The following is a 19,312-nucleotide window of genomic DNA, read 5'->3' as shown; positions in this document are numbered from 1 at the left end:
TATAGAACAACATAGTGCTGCACCTTGTCATTACGACAGCGAATTAAGGATGTTTTAAATCAAAGTTCCAACTTGGAGATGACTACAAAGGGAAATGTATCTTCTTCCCTTTATCAGCCCCTCCTTTTCATAGGTAGGACAGTGAACACATGCAGGAACAAAAAAATGTCTCTTCTGCACAACCCAAGTGGTGCTGTGCTTCATTAACCCTCTCTCTGCCACTCTTGGAAGAGTGGTTCCATTTGTCTAACTTTGTAATAACTGGATTCCATGCAAAAATGGAAAAATTCAGACTACTAAAACTTTTGTGCTGCTTGCAACATGAATACATTGCTAAAACTTTGTAAATGCTGTGTGTATACTTGAGTAAATCCCAGGACTCTGAGCTTTTCTGGATTTAGTTTGGGACTGCTATCCATGGAGAATGTGTACATTGAGACTTATTTTTCCACCTGCCAGGACTGCTGGATAGGTGACACTTACTTAATCATAAAAGGTGTATATCTTTTCATATTGCGCAGTTTCTTAAGTAGTTGTTCTGTTAGCTTCAGAAAGAGTTACTAAAGGATACATGTACTTTGTATGTTTTCCTCTACTGTATGTAATAGTTTCCCAATGACTTGAGAATAAGGTACTTTTTCTGTAGTAATGATTGTAAAGAAAGCCTCAGTAGGCACTGAGATACCAGTCTGCTTTGGTTCAACATTTCCTTTGTAGCAAGATTCTGGTTTAACCCCAGCCAGCAGCCAGGCACCACCCAGCCACTCGCTCACTCCCTCCCAGGGGGATGGGGGAGAGAATCAGAAGAGTGAAAGTGAGAAAACTCCTGGGTTGAGATAAATACAGTTTAAGAGGTAAAGCAAAAGCCATGCATGCAAGCAAAGCAAAGCAAAACAAGGCGTTCATTCACTCTTTCCCATCAGCAGGCAGGTGTTCAGCCATCTCCAGGAAAGCAGGGCTGCATCACGGGTAAGGCTGACTTGGGAAAACAAACAACATTACTCTGAAAGTCCCCCCTTCCTTTTTCTTCCCCCAGCTTTATATGCTGAGCATGACATCATATGGTGTGGGATATTGCTTTGGCCAGTTGGGGTCAGCTGTCCCAGCTGTGTCCCTTCCCAACTGCTTGTGCACCTCCAGCCTACTTGCTGGCAAGATAGTGTGAGGAGCAGAAAAGGCCTTGACTCTGTGTAAGCCCTGCTCACAGTAATGAAAACATCTCTGTATTATGAAAACTGCTTCCAGCACAAATCCAAAACATAGCCCCATACTAGCTGCTATGAACAAAATTAACTCTACTCCAGCCAAAACCAACACAAGCTAAAAGGAAGAGAAAGAGTCCATAAATTACACAAGTGACATTGCTATCGCCAGAATATTTTGCTTGAGAGCTCCTCAGATTTGACGGTATTAGGCAAGCTGTACAGCAACCTTGGGTAACGTAGAGCATTAAAAGTACACTATACATTGTAATCAGAAAATGAAATTCACTTTGTTGTCTGAATTAATTATCAAAATATACTCATTGCAAAGATACAGTCTTGACATTGCCATTACTGGAAGCAAGTATAATTTTCTACATAAGGTCAAAAGGTTTATCTCTTAATGGAATAAGGATTTTCTTCAAGACATTAATGCTCGATGAATTTCTGTCCATTATGTGAGTGAGTCATACTCTAGAACTGTACATGAGCCATATAACCAGCAGCCAAAGCCCACAAAAAGAGTCAGGAAATTTTTCTGCTGTGCACTGACTCCACTTGTTTAGTCAATTGACAGTCCAGTCTGCTGCTGAACAGGTACCTCCTAAATGAAATGGAATACCCAAAGCCATGAGTGTTCACATATTATTATCTATTTGCTCCAAGAATAACAAATTACTATTTTAGAAAAATTATAATGCAATAGAGCTTCCATATGTTTTTTGAAATCACTTTCATGGGTGTCTGATGTTGTCCATTTAGTCATCTTCAGCGTATTTTAATATTAGTACTACTTTTTCTGACAGTTTTTCAAAGTCTATTTGTCTTGCATTCCTTCATGAATGATGTGCCTAAAGCAAGCCCAAATGTATAAGATACTTTCAGAACTAAAGAGCAACAATTTAATTTCACTGGTGCCCACTCTCAAGCTCTTGTGCTTAAACCATGAGTTAGAAGGACTCCTGTCAGGTTGGCCACATTTCCCTTTGTGCTAAAGCTTCTGGTAAAGATGCATGCTCGGGCAGCTGGGAATGCATTTTACAAGGTGCCTGTTTTAAGCATCGTGAACTAAACTGAGATTGCTACCTATATTGAGAGCAATCTTTCAGACAGCCAAATGTCCTATTTTGAGACATTGCTTCTTGTCTGAGACACGAATCAGAAATTTAGAGTTTAAAAGATTTGTCACTTGTCAATACATCCTGAACAAATTCTTTCATACCCATTAAATTGTAAAATGACTGAACACTACTAACTTTCTAAGGGAGAATTTGTAAAATTTACATTTACATTTAGCTTGTTTTCATAGAAGCGGGGGCAGGGGTAGGTGGAGGAAGAGGAGTCTGTGTCGTAGTCTGCTAAGAAGACCTGAGATGTATTTATGCAATCTTCATGTCTTCTAGGTCCCTCCCCCAAATCCCAACCCAAAGCCCTTTTGTCCCTCCCATTCCACCTTTGGGGTTAAGAATCTGACTCTTGGAAGTATTCGACGCCATTCTGTCAGTGCTTCTCATAGGCATACTCTGTGACATACTCAAAACTGATAACTATTTATTTCTTCTGCATGAAAATAACTTTCAAAATAATAATTTTGTATTTTGAAATCTGTTCTGGCAAGTAATTGGGTGGTGGGCAATACTTGCTAATACTTGAATGTTTTTTCCTACTTGCAAATGATGTCAAACTTTAAATTATACACCAGCACATGGCTTAGTGGGGAACAATTACCTCTTCATGGCAAATATGGCTTATCTGTCACAGAATTTAAAAAGTAAATTTGTGTTTTGATATTTGTGGAGATATACACCCTCTATTCAGGAAGTACTAAATGGCATAAGGAATGATATTCTGCCTTTGTCATTGCTCATAGTTTCACAAAGCAGCATGAATGGGAATAAAAAAGTCTTTGATCAGTTTTACCACTGCTGTTAAAATCATAGGGAAGCAAGTAAAGTAGATTTTGGCAGTTGAAAATAACCTAATTGGCAACACTTCAGGTAGTATATGTTGGTTTTATATGTATCTCTTTGTGAATCTGTCAGTATTCCCTATCCATTGTATTTGCTTTTAAAAGCATCATTTCAGAGTGAAGGTGCCTGAGACGAATTCACAACTGGATTAAAATATACATACTTATTAAATGTATACCCCAATGTGTCTAGAACAGTTCAGAGACACACTGATAGAGAATTTTTCATTAATTTGGGGACTGTCTACCTTTTTTGAAGTTAGTGGGGGGAAAGTCACATTGATTGCAAGAGATTGTTATTTGTGTGTCACATACTTTTCTTAATGGCATAACCTGAAAAAAATACCATCTTCTCTGAATTGATTGTGTAAACAATCTATCACTCTTTGATTTGAATCTACTTTCAAGATTTTTTTTTTTCCCTTCAAAATCCTAAAACAGCAGCAGCTATTCTTCTGTTTCTTTAGGCGTTAATAAACAAGTTAGTACCAATAATTTGGTAATGCTAATCATAAATTCCTCTAATATGAAATGCTTGCTTACCTAAATCGTTGCTACCAGCCCCATTCACAAGTCATAGCATTGAAGGAGGAGATGCTGCACAGGATTCTAATAAACATCAATTAAAAGTAGCAAGTTCAATGTCATATCTTCTCTGAATGTCAGTCCAAAACAAGAGTTGGGCTAAATTTAACAGATGTATAATGCATACAGGCCATATCAGGGCTTTGGGTGTGGGGTTTTTTTTGGTGGTTTTTTTTTTTTTTTTTTTTTTTTTACACAGAAAGAAACAGTCATGGCAAGGAACACTTTATAAACTTAATTACAACAGTTCAGTTCTTTTTAGGTATGATATAGTAATGATTGGGTGACTGTTAACTGAAGTCCGATTTTTTAATGATTTACTAAAAATTATCTGAATTACTCAAGGTTTGCAATAAATTGCAGAGAAAAATGCAATTATGTATAGCAAATACTAATTATTATAGTCATTTCAGAAGTTATTTTAGAGTCTTACACTTCTGCATTGTGTTTGAATGGTTATTTTAACTGTAAAAAGTTGATTGTTCTTAAGGAATAGTCTCGGGAACTGCCCACCCGTTAAAGGATGTTGTGTGGTATGGCTGAAGAAATTTTTAAAATGTAAAACATCAGGCGTTGACAAACTCACCTGGTTTGTTTTAATTAAAACAAATACAATTAGAAGCAGGAATGTCAAGTTCAAAGTCTTTTTGAACTTGAGTTGCCTGAACAACACTTCCTAGGGATACTAATGCCTGAATGCATTGAGCATTTGCTTAATTGAACAAACACTCCATTCTGTTATTCATTACTCGAATTTGTGGTAATGTTTCGGTGTTAGGATTTCTACCTCAGTAGCCTATCTTCAGCCATTTCATCTGATTCAATTTGAAAATATTTTCATTTTGCAAATATGAACTAACCCTGTCCTCTTAGACATACCTACAGCATGTCTTTGTTACTGGGAAACCAAGACGTTAATGATACAGTTGTGCTTTAGTTACCTGTTTGCTGGCATGAAAACAGGAAAAGGAAAAAAATATGTACATTGGAATGGCAAGTTTCCTGATAGTTACAGAGATACAATGTTGTGTAAGGCTCCTTTTGGTTTTTCTCCCGGGTATTTATTTGCTCGTCAGATCTATTCTTCTTTGCCAGCCCATAGGCACTGAAAGAAGATCTGTAAAGGAAAAGCATAGAAGGATTTGGACTACAAAAAACGGGGCAAAATTAAATTCTAATTTGGAAGACTGAGAATTTTATTTTTGAGAGAATTTTTTAGGGGGGGGGGAGAGAAAATTTCTCTCTGAAATTGAAGCCTTTCAATTTCTTCCTTTCAACTGAAACCTCAAGAGAAACCTCACAGTGTGCCTACCTCAAAGATAGTCATTGCAGTGGGCACGTGCAGCAGCGTGGTACGGAAAACCAGTCTCAATTTGTGGAGGAGCAGGAGGGGAGGTAGGTGGGAGCATGTGTTAGAGGTAACATCAGAGGTGACACAAAGGTTAGAAAGAGTGGTCAGGCATGGTGATATACTCGTCAGGTATCAACTCCGTGGTTATTCTTCGTTATCCTTTATTTGCTCTGCACTATTACACGGCATGTTTTGTTTAGCAGGCATCCCTTGACGACATCCCAGAGAGCAGGGAGGGTGGGAACGCTACAAAATTCACTGAATTCTTCCCCCTTCTTGGGTGTCAGAGTGGGCAGCTGTATATCACAGTCTTTTCTGCACTGATGTTCTCTGGAGAGGGTTTAAATGTTTTTCTGTTTTCTTTTTTTTTTAAATGCTCTGTGACTTATTGTGCAATTCAAAAAATTATTAAATAGTTATTTTTTTAAAGCGAACAGCCATATCGCTTATTGGAATTTATAGCAAATTCCTAAATACGCAAGTGCTCTGGAAGGGGTGCACACATTTTTACTGTGCTTGAGAAATGATGGTTTATCTTACGTAATTTATGTGAGTTTGAAGAGCTTTAGATTTCAGTGTTTTCAATGGAAGTACTTAAGACCTTTGTGATTATTAGTGTTATGTATTTTCCATTGAAAAACCTACTCTTTAGCCTATGTAAGGCTACACAACATCTGTGAACACTCACTGTATATTTTAACTTGAATTCCGAACATGGATAAAATGGCATTGAGGTTTGACATTTCCAAACTCAGTTTTCAGGTTGAACCACTAAATAGAGGTTTTTAGTGCAATCCCAGAACACATATGAAAAATTAGGAATTGTGGATAATCACAACTCTGTAGGTAACAGTATAGAAAAGCAATTGATAATGACTTGTTCAAAGCTTCTGAATATAATTAATTGCAGATAACTGCTAACATGCTGCAAAAATTGGAATTGATCTGAACTCAAGAACTGTATACATTAGAAAAAAGAGTATATATTTACAGTAGATTAAAATTTAAGTGATTATCTGTTGGGAGGGGGACATTACCCACACTACTGGTAGCACTTTTATGTTCGTACATACTGCTTTTAATTCCTAAATGTGAGGTCATGTGCCAAGCTATTTCATGCTGTATCTCTTTCATTTGCACTGTGCTTTTTCCACTTGCACATGAAGAACCCTTTTGCCCTTCAGGCTTGCAATTAGTGTGGATTAAAAATAACATTGTTGCCTAGCTGAAGTAGGAGGAAAAGGATGTGCAGTGGACCATGTGAAATGAATGTGGTATTATTTTCTATCAGGAAGTTGAATTTTTGGTTAGTTGGACCAGTCTGAAGAGATCTGACTTTACTGTATTCAATCACTTTGCCTTTTTCTCAGTGTTTTGAGGTTAGTTCTATGGCTTTCATATTTCCTTTAAATTATATGTTTGTGCCCTTTCTTATGTACTCGGTACCAGGGTAGCTCCTGCAAAGCTTTCAAAGGTATGTATGGGGTTTGTGTGTTTTTGGTTTTGGTTCTCTTTAATCATAGCATTATATCTTCTTTTCAGTGTCTTAAAACTGAGGAGATTTCTTAAGTTTGTTACTGAAATGAATGGGGTTTTTTTGGTTCGGTTGGGGGTTTTTTTGGTTTTTTTGTTTGGTTGTTTTTTTTTCTGCAGCAAAATGTTAGGAATTAAATAAGTACCTAAGGGCACCTGTTTTCAATGACTGCCTGGGTTAGGAGCCAGAAAAGTCTTAATGCCATATAAATTCATGTTGTAGCTCAGATCCAACCCTTTTTACTTCATCTACAGACATCTGCAGATTTGTTCAGCCAGATAAATTGTAACACAACAAATTTGATAAAACAGGTGGAAAGGGGTGCTGCTTCAGAAGTGAGGATTTAAAAAACAAGTAAAAAACCGTTTGCATTTGATTTTTATGTAGCAAGGAAGCTACACCGACACTAAATGAACAGAAGTTGTTTGCATGTTCTTGTCACATCATAGTGACTTATTTTGCATTATTTTGAGCAAATAAGGAACCTTACAATAGCCACCAGAACCTGATTTCCAGTACATTTAATTGTAAAAATTAAAGCCTTGATTTTCTAACTGCATTTGAATAAAGTATGCATATATAGGAAAATCATTTGCAAATTGAATTAATCCTAGAAAATTACTATTTTTCACTTTGATTCCGAAATGCGCTTTGAAGTACAGTATTTGGTATGAAACCTACTTGGACAGTGGAACAAGGAAGCCAGCTTAGGTTTAAATAGTAAGTTTCAAACTGAAAAACTGTCACTATTTTCTGTTTGTACACATAGACATGAGGTTTCAGAAGCAAAAGCATGCTGATTACTCAGATATGTCTTGCCTCAGGTTTTGTGTTAGTGTATAGTGTTAGATATTGATCCTACCAGCTATCCTTGATAAACAGGAGACAAAAATTGTCAAAGGGACTGCAATGATTGATTTTGTTGTTGTTGTGTATGACTCGGTAATACAGCTGCATGATTTGACATTAGCAGCAGCCCATAGTAAATTACAGTTATTTGTTCTTTCTTTGCTGAAAGAAGTACACTCCAGTGATGATCACATGCAAAACTTTTAATATTACTGGAAAAAAATTGTTTTAAGTTTTACAAAATGTACATATGATACAAATGTATGTGTATCTATTCAACTATTCTATAGAATGAACACATTTTAAAAATGTTTTGATTTTATTATTATTTTCTAACTTGCTGTGCAGTTTTCTCAGCTACTTTGATATCTTCCCCCCTGCCTCTATCGGGCTTGTGTGGCAAGGTTTTGGTAGTGGGTGGCTACAGGGGTGGCTTCTGTAAGAAGCTGCTAGAAGCTTCTCCTATGTCTGATACAGCCAATGCCAGCTGGCTCCAAGATGGACCCGCCACTGGCCAAGGCTGAGACCATCAGCAACAGTGGTAGCGCCTCAGGGATAACATAGTTAAGAAGGGGGAAAAAGTTGCTGTGCAACAGCAGTTGCAGCCCAAAAGAGTGAGAATATGTGAGAGAAACAACTCTGCAGACACCAAGGCTGGTGGAGAAGGAGGGGGAGGAGGTTCTCCAGGCGCTGGAGCAGTGATTTCCCCTGCAGCCCCTGGTGAAGCCCATGGTGAGGCAGGCTGTCCCCCTGCAGCCCACAGAGGTTAATGGTGAAGTAGATGTCCTCCACGGGCTGCAGGTGGATCCCGTGCTGGAGCATGTGGATGCCCGAAGGAGGCTGTGGCCCTGTGGGAAGCCTGCACTGGAGCAGGCTCCTGGCAGGACCTGTGGACCTGTGGAGAGAGGAGCCCAGGCTGGAGCAGGTTTGCTGGCAGGACTTGTGACCCCGTGGGGGACCCAGGCTGGGGCAGTCTGTTCCTGAAGGACTGCACCCCGTGGAAGGGACCCATGCTGGAGCAGTTCATGAAGAACCGCAGCCTGTGGGAAGGATTCACCTTGGAGCAGTTCATGACAGCAGACTGTCTCCTGTGGGAGGGACCCCATGCCTGAGCAGGGGAAGGGTGTGAGGAGTCCTCCCCCTGAGGAGGAAGGAGCAGCAGAGACAGCGTGTGATGAACTGACCACAACCCCCATTCCCCATCCCCCTGTGCTGCTCGGGGAGTGGAGGTAGAGCAATTGGGAGTAAAGTTAAGACTGGGAAGAAGGGAGGGGTGGGGAGAAGGTGTTTTAAGATTTTGGTTTTATTTCTCATTACCCTGTTCTGATTTGATTGGCAATAAACTAAATTAATTTCCCTGAGTCGAGTCTGCTTTGCCCATGACAATTGGTGAATGATCTCTCCCTGTCTTTATCTTGACCCGTGAGCCTTCTGTTATATTTTCTTTCCCCTGTCCAGCTGAGGAGGGGGAATGATAGAGCAGCTTGGTGGGCACCTGGCATCCAGCCAGCGTCAACCACCACATTCTCCCCTGTGCGTTAGGCGCATGTGTGGCAAGTCTGCCCACTGTAGGGTCATTAGCGGGGCTGTGTCCTAGGATTGTAACACAGGAGATAGCAACAGTTTTGGTCCCAGACTCTCATGCTGTAGGTGTGAAAGGGCTGATGAGTATAGCCCGGGAGCTTGAGAGGGGCTCTTGTGCTGTTCTGCATGTGTGAGTCACCAAGGTGCCAGAGTGGAAAACAAGGACAGAGTCTGTAGGTCTCATTCACAAATCTTTTGTAAATCTGTGTGCAGATGGATTTCCCTATATGTGATAAGATGCTGTCTTCCAATGATAACCGTCTAGTCATAATTGAATTCTTGGTCAAGCCTTATATTTAGCTTGCCTGTCCCAAAATAGACTTTTGGAACTCTGGTATTAACAAATTCAAAAGTGTTTATTTTTCAGAAATAAACAGATGCATGCTAATATGGTTTGCTCATATTGGTAAAAATGGGAATAACAAAGACTGGCAGGTTGAATGCTATAGTATGGCAAGAGGTGAAAAAGGAAGGCACCCAGTAGCACAGGGTTATGTGCTACTGTCCTGTGTTCCTCACTGTGATGGAATTTGGCCTCAAAACATATGTTGCATCCTAGTGAGACTAACAGAAACAGTGCCTCTTAGTTCTTGGGAAATACAGCTTTTTCTTGCTTGCCACATAAATTTTTTTCTTGTTCTGGGAGTCAGTAGCTAAAGCTTGAGCTCAATCATTTCAGATTAATTTGACTTGGAAAATGTTCATTGCACTTTACACATGATCAACCTTAACTGTTTCAACAATCAAATATATTGAATGTAGGCAAGTTTTGCTTGAGTGAAAACTGTGGTTTGCTGTATTTAATGAATGTAAAAGTTCAGCATTGGTTGCTTGTATCTTGTTAGAGCTGTAGGAGGCTTTCTTCCAGCTGGAAGAGAAGTGTAATGGGATTTTCTTATGGTTGAGTATATTCTCCTCAGTATGTAGGTTTCCTCAATTTGCTGAAAAATGTACATCTTTGAGTTCTGAAGAGGTCTTTTGTGACAAGCATATGGAGGAGAGCAAAACCATAATGGTTCACTTATAAAGACCTAATAACATTTGTTCAGTGCAAAATGCCTTGTGTTAGGCATTGAATTAATTGAAAGCTGCGAAACAGAAATACTTTGTGAGGAAGCTGTGATTTACAAACTTTGCCACTAATTGGACAAAGGAACACTTTGACTGTGTGTATAGCACAATTACGTAAAAATCATGTCTTGGGGACTTCCATAGGCATATGTTGCAGTGAAGTAACAGTTCTGGCTTAATAAGGGTTTGTCATATTTGTCTTTGGAAATTCAGTTTCTAGAATGTTTTCTCATCATTGACTTTTTGTGGTGGAGCCCTGAATAATAAATATAGGCTGAGAAAAAATTGTAGTAAGGGTGCTCAGTGGAAGTTTCCAAGTTCTTACACAACAGTAGACTGTAGATTTTTTTTTTTTAATAAGAAGAAATTTCACTGAAATCTTAAGACTTTATGTAGATATGTATACTTATACAAAGTTCAGAGAGAATTCTGGCTCAAATTTTTTGAATTTAGGAATTAATTTGCTTTTTAGAAAAAGAAACTTGATTTTCTTATGCCACTGCTGAGCACAAGCACTTAAATTTATAGTTTTAAAAAAAGGAAACATTTTAGAATATTATTATGATATAGATGATGTCCTTATGAAAACTCAAAGTTGAGCTTCAAAATCTGAAGCTTATCACCTGTACTTCCTCTGAGGCAGGTTGTTAATGAGTAACACATTCACAAATAAACCATAAAACACACTCTGTAATGGAACTGTTCCCGTAGAGGTTACCCATCGTTTTATTTAGTCAATTATTAAAGCATTTATGCTGAGAAATGTAATTTCAAAAGCAATCAATAAAGGGTTTCCTCTTGTGTGGTGTAGCCTGGGAATTGCAAGCAGGAGTGAAATAACTGCACAAAGGCATTTCTGACAAAGTTTGTCTTGAATATAAAAGAACATGTACGAGTGTTTGAAAACTTGAACTGTGTTTGCTTTTTGTAACTCTCAGTAAGAATGCAAGTGAGATGAGTTTTGCTTTAGCCAACTGACTTATCCTTTTCTTCCTAAAACTTAAGGTTGAAAATAATATCAAAAGCAGTCATTTTACACAGTAAGGCTGACGTAGACTATAAAGTCAGTCTATGTCATGGACTAACTTAGATTTTCAGGGCAATAGTATTTAAAAGATTCCTAGGAATGACCCTTGCCTCACCTCCGTGTGCTGTGTTAGAGGCATCATTTGAGCACAGTAGTTCGGAGGCTACTCACAAGCTTAAGCTCTTGCCAAATGAAAAGAAAAAACAAAAAACAAAACAAAACAAAAAAACTAAAACAACAAACAAACAAAAAACCAAAAACAAACTGGCTGGCAAATGCAATAATATTAACTGCAAGATTTATGACTGGCACATTTGTATAAGAGAAAAGGGAGAGCAAGGAAAGCTCTCATGGAAGTTGAGGAGCCAGTTAGAGATTTCTCTGTTGTCAGTAGTTTAGATCAGGGTTCATGCCACGGTTCTTAAGGGGGCAGAAGTTTGACTGCAATCACAGCTCCTCATTAAGCAAAAACCCTGGCAGCGTATCGGCTCACGCTGCTGCTCAAGTGCAATGTGTCCCAGAGCTGCTGTAGGGTCAGAGAGTGAGGGCTTCATGTTGCTCCCTGGCCGCTGTTGTGTGGGGAAAGCTCAACACCTTGAGCTTGATGGAGTTGCAAGTAATGGTCAGCTCTCTGCTGTGACTTCAAGCACTGAGCCTGCAGCTTTCAAGAGACATGATGAAGATGGATGCCTTTTGAGCTGCAGTGCTGTTTGAACACTGTTGCAGGTCTCTTGGCAAGAAGAGGGGATCAGTAACTGAAACTTCAAAAGGTCAGCTGCTATATTACTCTTGGATGCCAAATTCTGAAAAGGAAACTGATTCTTTTGAGTCTGTAGTGCCGTAGTCCTTTGGTGTTGTTAGTGCTTTTATGTCTTTTATGGGGAGCTGGAAGAGGTGTGTTGGGCAGGCAGCATCAAGTGCTCACTTGCAGAACTATTTCACATGGCACCTGGTGGTAACAGAAAAAAGGAAATGCAGCTGAGCATCTGACAGTTTAGAGATGCTAGTTTACTTTTTTAAACATCTGCCCCTGCTCTGGCATATCTGTGATAACCTTACAAAGGTACTGTTGCTGTTACTTGTTTTACTGCTTTTTGGCATTATCATTATTATTATTACTGATCTCCTTTGTAGAACATTTCTGCTTGCTAGGCATCTCACTTCCCATATCTGCGTACTCTGAACAAGTTCTGATGTGCTCTGTTGGTCTTACTGCTCTCTCAGCATCAATCTTGCTGGTGTTTATGTAAATATTTTAGTTTGCCTTTCTCAAATCTTGGTGTCTATCTCAGCTCTCATCTTACATAATTTAGATTTCTTAAAATAATCTCATGTAGATATTCAAAAGACACAAAGCATTTTGTACTGTTACATGCAATGTCACAAACATTTAAAACAAGCAAAAACCCCAAAATGTGGCCTGAAGACATAAAATTCCTAAAACTTATGGTTCATAATTTTATTTTGATGTATAGAAAGTGAATTGTATCCAAAGAGCTCATTTGCTGGGAAATCTTTGGAAGATTCTGGTGACAAGTTTACTTGTATATCCCAAAGGTCTTTCATTCTCCTTTTAGGTAAGTCATTGGCAGAAAGTTTTCTGTATAAGATTTTCAGTGTTTTGTTGATTAAAAGATAACTACTTCCAAAGATAACTGGGACAAAAGAAGTAGTCTGCACGCTGATCAGTGATTAAACTTGACTGTAGGATTTGAAGACAGTCTAACTGAATACAATGAATATCCGTTGTATGTGCAAACTGCATTTTCGGTATGCCTGTTGAACAGGACTGTCTTGTTGTTCAGACTAAAATTTTCAGGAAGTTGGAATGTATTTATGTTCCATTTCTTCTGTATCAATCTACCCGAAGCACTGGATGCGCCTCTCTAAGGTGCTTTCAGGCACAAAGATTGCATTTGATTGAGTGCATTTCTCTGCAATTTTTCCCATTGTTGTTTGTGTTTCCCTCTTTATGTGATTTTGTTACAACCTTTTGCTCCTACTCATGCCTTGTTTTCTGCTTCCTTTTATGTAAAAAAAAAAAAATTTAAATTAGTCCTTTAATGTTCTGTACTATCAATAGTGTGCCAAGAAGTTGAGTTTGTAAAAGGGGAATAATTCATTTATTGTTGCTTGAAGAATATGTGTGTTTCTTTATCCTCTTGCATACTTCTAAGACAAAAAATGTTTCCTAAATATAAAATTGTTTGACTTCTCAGAATGAGAAGACTAGGGTATTATATTGGTAGGATTTTTTTTAAATTATTATTACCAAAGGTAATCCACAAATTCTCATGTTTCAGCACCCAGATGGTACGCTCCTGTGCTGAACATTGATTTTTCAACTGTACAGGATAGTTCTGTAGAGTTTTAGAGGGACTTTAGGTGTTTATTAGGTGTTTAGTGCCTACAGCAAGGGTATGGAAGAAAACATAGCCTATAGAAACTAAAGTTAATTCTTATTGGTTGCTGTATACTACCTTTCCCCTACAGGTTTATGCAGGTGATATTTTGTTATAATATGGATTTTAAATAGTGCTGTTACAGCTGATGGTTCATAGCAGCTGCTTAACCACCATTTGAATGAATGTACCCTGACATCATTTCAGCCGCAGTGAAGAGCAGCAGCTCACTTCTGTGCTCTGCGTTACCTGTGGAGCCAGCCCAGACCTCCACCGGAGCAGCCCCCACAACCCCTCTCGGGAGCCTTTCTGCTGCTGGTGGTGTATCCTATGTCTCGCCCCTTCTCAGAGGCACCAGCTGCTGGTCACTGCTCCTGGCATTTCCTCACCAGCAGCTCACGGAGACTCTGCGTCAGACCTGAGATCCCGACCTTTGTCACCCAGACTTCACCTGGCATGTGGCTGTCATGTTTAAGAATTGTCATAATCCAAGTGGCAATACATAGGTTTTTGTGATTGAAGTGGATCTAAAAGGGTACAATAACAAAGACTTATTTACGGTCTGACATCTCCAAAATGCAGTCCCATAGTGACATAGTGATTTAGGCAATGGGCTGAAAGTCTGTTTCTTGAAGGGTTTTGTGGTTTGGGGTGTGTGTGTTTTGGTTTGGCTCCCCCCCCCCTTTAATTTTACTTTTAAGAGTCCCTTCAAACCACAGGAGAATATTCTGCAGGGAGGAACCTCGACTTCTCGAGAGGTGGCTGACCTGGTGATGGTGGTCTTTTGAACAGTAATTTCTATGAATCTTTCTATCCCACAAAGTAAATATCTCGGCAAAGGAAGGTGATCCTTGGGAACCAACACACTGCAGTAAGCTTGTGCTGTTCTAGGGATATGTCTGCTAACAGTAGAATAAATTATGTAAAATAGGTCTCGTACCTACCAGTGAGACATCTAACACAGTCAAGGACTGCGCTTGAAATGTCTCTCTTTAAAGAAGCGTTGCTTCAAAGGGATAATGATCAAAGCATGAATAAATTCCCAAAGGACATGGAAATGTATGCATAGAGAGATTATACTCCAAATGCTAACAATGAATGTTTAGTTATTTGGTATCTGGCTATTATATAATAATAGTTATGTATGTGAAATGTCTTAATTTTGCTGTGACAGCTTGACGGTATTCCCAGATGTTAAATATTTCAAAGCTTATCTTACATATATTCATAAACAAGATGAAAGTGTTAATTCTAATTAAAATGATGCACAGTTCAGTAGCAGCCCTAATAAAGTCCCTGTGGAACAGTAAATTTAATAGCAATATATCTTCTATGCAGAGTCAGAATTTAGATTTCAATTTTACTGTAAACCAGTCTTCAAGGAAAAACTGAGTAGTCAAGATAGAAAAACTGTGACAATTCATATTCAAAAGTCATTTGAATATGTGCAGTATTTTACATACCAGTATCTGTGTATTGGCAGTTTAGGCAAGAAACTGGGGCTTGGGGGGCGGGGGGGAAGCAACAAACCTCCCAAACTTAATGAGTATTCCAGTGTCGCAAAGTATTTATTTCACTTGGTTAATATGATCTTAATGGTTATATTTGCTGTCATATACACTTGTTGCAATTTTGTTTGCAATTATTTTTAAAGCAGTATTCGAGAAACCACAATTTTTTAATGTAACATGCTTTAAACTATCACATTGTGGAGAAGCCTTATACATATGTATACTCAAGATGCCCTCATGGGGATAGTGAGAATTTTAGTGTGGAATCATTGAGATATCAGAGACTAAATAATAGTTAAAAATGTACAAATATTTTTTTATTTGTACCTCAGAATAAATTTTCCACCACATTTAACAGAAAACACAAAAGAAGCTGCAAAGTCACACCAGTCAGGAGGCAGTAAAGACCCTGAAGAGAGACCTAGGGGAATGCCTGAAGACATGGTTGGCTTGTAGTGTTTAGGATTCCAGTAAAGGCGAATCCCAGAGTAGGAGAATATGTACATTTTCATTTCAAATTCAGAATGGAGATTCTTTGATTCACAGTAAATGAATAATACATTTGATTACCTCTGCATGTAGTTCTCTTTGTAAACTATGCATTGTTATCATTTTGCATATTTGTCTGTTGTTTAAAATTATACACACAATTACCATAATTAACAGGTCATGACAAACCATGTTAGTAAGAGAAATTCTGTGTTGTGAAGAAATTTGAGTTTGCAAAAGGTCTTTTTCAAGTCTCAATAAAAATCTGGATTCTCTTTAAAGGAAAGTTCTGGGGGAAATTTAGATTGATCAGAAGATTTTTTTTTTCCTTCTATATTATGCATTTTAAAATGCTTTCCTTAAATATGAAGTATACTGATGATGCAATATTTAAAAAAAAAAGAAAAAAATATAGATTGTGACTGCAGTCACAAAAAAAAAAATCAAAGCCCTCTTTTTGGATATCTTGATATTGTTGGATCCTCTTTTTTTTTCCTCATTATTTTACCACGGCCATGCACAATGTTTTACTTTTGTCAGAAAATCATATTCTAATCACAAGTGATTAATATCTGCTTTTTGAGGGGTTCATGTTTCATTTTTTTCTTTAGGTATTCTACTTTTCATATATTGACATATATTGACTTGGGTTGTGTGGGCTATACTGTTTCTGTAACTTGATCAGGTGACTAAAATTTTGAAATCAAATTTCATGTGTGAAAGTCTCTTTAACGTTTGCTGAAATTCCAAATATTTAGTGAAAAGTCCCAAAATAAACTACTACGTTTAACTGAAAAACAGATAAACAGGGCTAGCAGAAGAGAAAGAAATCTGTTTACATCCTCAACATCTCTAAGGAAATTTTGACAAAGTCCCATTACAGAGATTTTTCAATGCTCTGTGGGACTGACTAGGCTTCTCTTGCTAAACTTCATTAGACTTTACCTTTGAGTGGGTCAGATTAGCTGCAAAAAAAGTTGTCGTGAATTAATACATATATATAATACTATATACATATATATATATAAAAAAAAGAATCTGAATTTTGCTAGTGCAAAATGCAGATCAGTGTGTTGTGTATGTTCCAGACCCTGGCAAGACTGTTAGAGTGGAAGTAGAGCAACAGTTCCAGGTCACTGCCATTCTCATCCTTCTCTTCTATGCAACTAATGTATCAGTGCTTTATTAGCTACTGTCTCCCAATCTGTTAACCACCACCAAATTCTGCATTCATGTCTGACAGTTGGTATTACCAATTTTAGAATTAAAAATGCAAGAAGAGGGAAGAAATTATTCACAGTTGTTATAGCCAAATACTTGTTTTGAATGAGCCTGAGCTTCAGAGAACTCGGCAAAACCTTCCTCTTTGGTAAAGAGTTTTCATCCTAGCCTGAATGAGAGATAGCTGCCCTACTTAGGAAAACAGTCCCACCCATAACCTAAGAAATTCTCTTTCAGAACCTTGGAAATTGGGGAAAGATAAGTTTTCTATCCTTGTTTATTCTGGATAGCTGCAACTGTTGTTATGGACAGCAGCAGAGAACACAGAACAGTTAAAAGAATGCAAACCTCTCTCCTACAGCTACGTCACTATCAATTATACCGTAGCATAACAGAATAAGGTAAATAATAGTGGTAAATGGTGGAATGGAGTAATGGGATAAGGTATAACTCATGTTATTTCATCACAACTGAAGATGATCCAAGAAATACTGTGTTGAAAGGTAGTCTTGGACGGGGAAAATGCTTTCTCTCTTCCCTTTGTGTGGTGATGATTGGTAAACTGTGAACTTTTAAAGCTTTCTACAGTAAGTAACTACAATGCAAAAATTAGTTATTGATGTATTTATGGCTCTGAAACGTAGGCTTTAATCTAGTAGCAGGAGTGAGGTGATATAGGGCCATATGAAGCAAGTATGAAGTATTTCTTTCAAGTAGGACATGATGTAGACATGCAAATAAATTGTTGAAGCATATTTATTCTAATACATGGATTTTTAAGGGGTTGTTTAGAATAGTGATACACTGAAAATAATGCCAATGACATCTTCCAGAGTTTTTCTGAAAGGCATCTTTTGAACAATCATAAGCTGGAGACTGTTCAGTACATGTTTCAAACTGGGAAACCTGCAACATACAATGTGACGCTAGCAAAAATTAGTAGGAATTGCATATTTTCAAACTGTAGGATTAGTCACGTTTGCTATAGCAGCAAGAACGTACCAACATACGTATACTCAAGAACAAACACAGATACTAACGTGCATGCCATCTTTAATAAATGTGTTTTAGAGGTTTTTTTCCATTTGTGGAGAATGACTGTTGTGAGTGAATTCTTCTTGCTAATCAGGCTACAGGCTTCATTTTGTTGTCTCCTGTTGATGGTTTTCTAATACAGTAATTAGGATGAACATAAGGATAAGCCAACATCATTTAGCCAGGTCCCTTACTATATGAACTTTTAAAACACCTCACTTGTTCTTTACTATTTATGTTAGAGTTTAGGACTCAGTTTTGGATCCTACAATGCTGATGTGTGCACATGAAAATGCTACACACTAAACTCATAATTTTCAGTATCAGGCCATTCAATTGTTAGCAGCTCTGGGTTATGAACCTGATGGGATTTCTTGATTATTTTGTGGGTGGGGCAATGATACAATTTAGGAATGGTGAGTGAAAGTTTTGTAGTTTCAAAAGGAAAATTGTGGCTAATTTCCATTAAGGTCATGCAAATCAGAATCAAGTCAGTGGTCGACTAAATAATTGTTAATACATATGTGCAACTATAATCAGAAAAAAAAAATCTAGTCATCAACTTTATAGCTGTTAAATACTTGTATGGGCTCAGATCAGAGGGAGATCAACACTTACAGGGATCAGCCGCCTTCATAATTCTCCATTAGTGTGATTTAATACTTATGCAGTGGTTCTTCATACAGGTTTTTTTGGTGTGGGTTTTTTTTAAGTATAAATGAGCAATATATAAAGTGAAGTTGTAGGAAAAAATGTATTCTAACAGTTCAGGCTGTTTTATGCTAGTGATCTGACATTTACATGCAGATGTATTATGACATTTTTAAACTTAGAACTTTGGGATGTGTTTAGATCTAAAAATGCCATAACACAAACTACTGTGAATAGAGAACCTTTACATAGACCAAATTATTCCTCTAAAGGAAGAGGTGGCCTGACTAAATCAGAAAAAAATTTAAAACAACCCACTCATGTCCCAGGTAGCTGTAGCAAAAGAAGTAATCACAATATAAATCAAAAAAATCTGCAAATAATTGTGGGATTGCTCTCTGTGGACATATTTTGTTGTTTTAAAAATATAGGTCATGCTAATCACCTTAGCCTACAGAGAGAAATAATCTTTTTTTTTTCCAGTAAACGTAAAAAAGTTGCTTGCAAGCTGTCTGCAGATAAAATGATATGCCTGCATAAAATATACTGCCTAGTCTAATGATCCAAGACTAACCACATCATTTTAAAAGGCAGTGTTGAGATTGCTCTTACCCAAGAGGGTTGAATTAGAATAAATTTCTGTGTGACAATATTGCAAGGGAAAAAGAACCAAAGAAGAGATATTTTTTCATATCATAATACTCTTGTACCAGTGCCTGGATGGTACTAGTTTTGTACATGTCTCCTGGTAGTACCTTTGTGAAACCCATACCCACAATGCAGGGGACAGGTCTCCCTCCCCTGTTTGTGTTCCAAGGCAGGCAGGGGGAC

General features: G+C 37.9%; 1 protein-coding gene across 2 annotated transcripts in view; it reads left to right on the top strand.

The window, feature by feature from the left end:
- EPHA6 (EPH receptor A6) overlaps positions 1 to 19,312 on the top strand; it is a gene marked incomplete at both ends in the record, with an annotated part of 510,935 nt that overhangs the window by 131,119 nt on the left and 360,504 nt on the right. The gene's annotated exons all lie outside the window — the stretch shown is intronic.

This window comes from Platalea leucorodia (genome assembly GCF_965183815.1).
Source record: "Platalea leucorodia genome assembly, chromosome: 2".
Taxonomy (NCBI): domain Eukaryota; kingdom Metazoa; phylum Chordata; class Aves; order Pelecaniformes; family Threskiornithidae; genus Platalea; species Platalea leucorodia.
This window is presented reverse-complemented; position numbering and strand designations above follow the sequence as displayed.